Raw genomic sequence first — 5,028 nt, 5'->3', positions numbered from 1 at the left:
ATGAGCATGAGCCACACTGTGTAATAGAGACTACACCCACCCAGTTTCTGGACCACACCCTGCTTTAGCTGGCTGGTCCTGCCCACAACACCCCATATCAGGGCTTCCCATTGGCTGCAGAAAAAGAACTTGGTTCACCATAGGCTTCCGCAGCAGTTGGTTTTTATCATTCTGAAGAAGTAGGCGAGAAATCATTGGTGAGTGGTCGAAAATGAAAAGCTTTATTGTTCAGTAGCGGTCAGTCAGGGCAAGGATGGGTGCAGGGCACTTCTAGTGAGAGAAACACTAACATTCACAGCTTTACAACAAATGGTAAACAATGACAATATCACAAAGAGCCCACAGTAATGACTCTGGCAAATAATTAGATGAGAAAAGCTTAATATTTTGATGAATATTTTGACAAAACAACACAAAATATCAGAATTCATCAGTGATCAATTTCTGAAAGTAGATTGGAATTGTCAATACTCTTTAATGAATGTTTGAAACAATATGAGAAATTTCAATTTTTGTTGTGGTATCAAGCTGTCTTAACAAATAAGGGGTTAAACATTTCATAAAACAGGATGCCAGTTTATAACTGCTATTTTCAACATTGCAAACTGTTAAGATGAAGGGAGATATAGTGTAAAGTCTCAGTGAAACAGCTTGCACATATAACATGAATGAGCAAATGTTCAAGTTCATATCCTGAATGGCATCACCATTACAAGGTGGGAGAGGGAGGAACCCTGAGTTTTTGGCCTACATTCACCAGGCATCTTGAAGTGGAAGTCCTATCCTGAATCAGTTCTGCAGTTTAACTCCTAGAAACAAAAATCACTTTAAACATGCTTAAATCTGACTCCAGATCAGCTTTCCAAAGTCTCCACCTACTAACAATACTCTCCCAGAGTCTGTTTCACTACATTCCAGCAGCACTGGCCAAACATGTTCCTCAGGTGCTAGAGACAAGGCGTAACACTGAAAGACCTTTAAGAGTCATAGAAGATTAGTGAGGAGGGGTTTTAGAATTCACAAGGTATTACAAGCAATTGGTCGCTTTGGTAGGGTGAAGGAGGGTGAACTTGTGCTATTTTATACACCATAGAAGATATGTAATGTACACAGACTTTCTTAGGGCTTTCTCTATGATCATAAAGTTTTTTTTTTCCTGAACATATTTAAGTATAAGCCTGGCCTAAAATATAATGATTTACCAGTTGTCTTTGTGAACCTTATGAAATGATCTAGATTTTTGTGCATATAGAACCTAAAATGAAATCCAATTAGATAGCAATAAAATTAGGGTGATTCTGGCTTATACTTGGCTCTTCTAGTGCTTTTAAGGTTTAGTGTTAGTATCAGTGAGTGGCAAAGTGTGCCTAACTTACGATGAATTCAGACAGGACAAACTGTGATACCAGGAAATTTTGAATTAAATTATTTTGCACAGCAGAAAATGAAACTGGGGTTGTTTGTATTCCACCAATTCAAAATAAATATGTTGCTCTAAAATCTATTATGAACTGTTAAGCTACATCCGAAATCACACACTTCTGTACTAAACAGTACAAAGTTGTACTTCTAGGGTGCTCGGTGTGTCTGAAACTCGAAAAGATACTGGATTATATACTATTCTAGGAGAAAACACTATTCAATCCCATGATACCAATATCCCAGAATGTTTCCGAAGCCAAGCCATACAATAAAAATGGTGGATGCTCATGTTTTTCAGAATCAGAATCAGGAATAGCCACATATGTTCGAACATACAAGGAATTTGTTATTGGTTACAGTAGCTCACACTGCACAGTTATACACAATACAGCTTATACACAGTACTACAAAAGGTATTTCTACCACACACACACACACACACACACACACACACACACACACACACACACACTTGTAAACCTTACATGTGCATCCAGCTTCAGTTGTTAAGAGTGCTGAATGTAGCAGCTGAAAGATGCAGTTGTAGAATGATAAAGTAAATAAAATAACAATAAATAAATAAGACAGATAAAGGTGAAGTACTATGTCAAGATCAAGAGGAATGTTTAGCTGTGTAATTAAACATATTATTCATTGTGATATTCAACTGTTCATGAGTTTGATGGCATATGAACAAAAGCTTTTCTGTAGTTGGGTTGTCGTAATACTCATTTGGATAAAACACTGGCCTGAAGGAAGGTGCTGGAACAGGTGATGGCCGGGTTGTGATGGGTCTGCTGTGATTTCCTCCACACACCTCCTCATTCTGGAAGTGTGAAGATCCAGCAGTGTGGGCATCTTAACACCAGTGGTCTTCTCTGCAAATCTGATAATGTGCTGCAATCTGTGAATGTCATGATTGGTGGTTGAGCTGCCCCACCCTGTAATGAACGTGGTGATTCTATGATGGCAGTGTAGAACTGAACCATCAGCTCCTGGGGCAGGTTGAATGTCCTCAGCTGATGCAGGAAGTACATACTATGATGGGTTGTCTTGATGATGTAGCTGATGTTTCTGTCCAACTTCAGGTCTTTGGTGATTGGAGTATCCAGGAATTTCCAGGATGTTAGGTCTTGGCAGAGCTGGGGGACTTCTCCTGAAGTCCACTGTCATCTCCACTGTTTTCATTGTGTTCAGTTCCAGGTTTTTGTGGCTACTCCAGAGGACAACATGGTCAACCATCTGTAGATTCATGACCATGACCAATGACTGTGGTGTTGTCTGCAAATTTCAGGATACTGACTGAGGGGTCCATGGAGGTGCAGTCATTTGTGTAGTGAGAAGAGCAGTGCACAAGAGGGGAGAGTGTAAGTTTAAAAGTTAATAGCATAACTGATTCCTGTGCCGATTATTCATTTATACTGTAAAATGTTTATTTTAGTGTTATATATGCCAAAACCTAAGAGGAAAATGTCCTAAAATATTGACTTAAGTTATTTCATTAGCATGAGCTAATTGAATAGCTGACCTAGTTAGATAACTAGCTAACTGTTCAAGGTTGTCAGCATTGTCAGCATTTGATTGATTTATTTATTTTTATTTTTATTTTTATTTATTTATTTTTTTTTTTTGCGTGTGTGTGTTTCAAAAAACCTTTTACTACGTGAACTAAAAGCGGGTACTTTTTATCCCAGGGGAATCAACTTAACGTTTACATCATTAAACTCAAAGGTCACTGGGTGCCATGTGCCTAAGATAAGTTTACGTTACAGCGTTCATCTCGTATGATCATGCTTACTTTTATATATAACTAATGTAACCCTAACTTTTAAGTGAAAGGTAAATTACATTTAAATAATTGAAGAAAATTAAGTCAAATTGACTCTGCTTGTGTGCACAAGATGAAAGTGATGACGCAGGCGACAAAAGACGACTTCATCATTTTCTCCGATGAATCTTAACGAGATCACCCATACATATATTTTACAGAAAATAATATTTAACAGTAATAATTACTTTATATTTTGAATGTATTTGTTCCTGTATGTGTTATGTAAGTCCTGTTAAGAGTTTCGACGTTATCTTAAGAAAGTCAATCCTGGCTAATTTAACATATTCTAGTTTGCTAACCGTTTAGCTGCGTGAACCATATTGTGACCTACATTGTCAACGATTTTTAACCCCCCCCCCCCCAAAGTTATACAACTAGCTAGCTCTAGCTAAGTTAGCTAAGACTAACGCTATCTTAGTTAGACCCTTTTGTGAATATAACAGCTTAAGCTACCTATTCGAAGCCACAAGTTTGGTAATGTAACCTAATTGCTGTGTAAAAATTCATGGAATATTGTTAGTATAACCATGGTAGTGAATGAAAATTACCACTTGAAGCTAACAGATTAGCAAACCTACCTAGCTGCTGATGCTATAGCTAGAGGCGGAAATTAACATCTATCTTATCGATGGTAGCATAGCACCAGCAAACGGAAGGTAATATGAAACATGAACGGACATCTCGTTGGTTATGTTGATGTAGATGATCGACAATATACGATAGCCCGCTAGTGCGTTCCTGTTTATTGTTGGTGAGTCTTAATGGTATGAGATGTATTCTAGCTATCTATCTATGTATATATCTATAAACATATTCAGATGGTACCAGTTTCTATTTATATTTATTAGCCTAGGTGGATTAGTGACATTAGTCGACGTTTTTATAGCAGGACGGTATTTTTAAATCAATGTTGAGACGCCAATAATCTATAATCCACTCCTCTATTTACTCTATCTAGTTTTATTCCCCACGTTTGTAATTCGGAGGTCAGAAATTCAGTTTTAAACACATTTTAAATATTTACTGTCAGTAGTCCTCAGTAGGGTTGCAGCAACAAATTATTAGTAATCGAGTATTCAGTCAGTCTAATCAATTAATTGGATACCTTTCTTTATTAAAGAGCAATAGTAAATATACAAACGAGAGTATTGTCTTAAAATGAACAACAAATTGACTTCTATTTCAGAAAAATCAACATTTTATTGCTTAAATTGCATACATTATCTGTCAACTAAATTTTGATTTGGTGTATTTAAGTGCCATATTAAATAAATTAAACTATTTTTATATAAAACAATTTCTAAAATTCAAAAAAACGAATAAGTTAATAAAAAAGAAAAATGTAAATTTATTTTAAAAAAAAATGTATCCATTATGTTTTTCATGTGACATTTCTGTTTTTCACGTGTTCAAGATATGTGCGGAACATCTGTTAGAGAAAGGAAGAGTTGTTAAATGTTATTTTGACAAAGTTGTTGTAGTGATGCTAATTGTTTATATGAATGACAAAATAATTTCACATACATGAAAATAGAAACTAGTCAAAACTAAGTAATTTCCATTTTGCTGCTTTCCCTAATCTTCACAGTGCACTCAGTGGGCTTCAACATTTGTTTGAAACCAGAAAGTTTTTGCATACAGTAGCTGGATTTCTCAGAACACAGCAGTTTATTACTTCCCTAGTGATCAAAAGGTGATTTCGCAAACAGTAAATTTGTTCATTCATTTCATAATGCATTCAAAATACAGTAGTATGTAACATAACTTACTCCAGT

Source organism: Electrophorus electricus, chromosome 7, assembly GCF_013358815.1.
Source record: "Electrophorus electricus isolate fEleEle1 chromosome 7, fEleEle1.pri, whole genome shotgun sequence".
NCBI classification, from domain to species: Eukaryota; Metazoa; Chordata; class Actinopteri; order Gymnotiformes; family Gymnotidae; genus Electrophorus; species Electrophorus electricus.
This window is presented reverse-complemented; position numbering follows the sequence as displayed.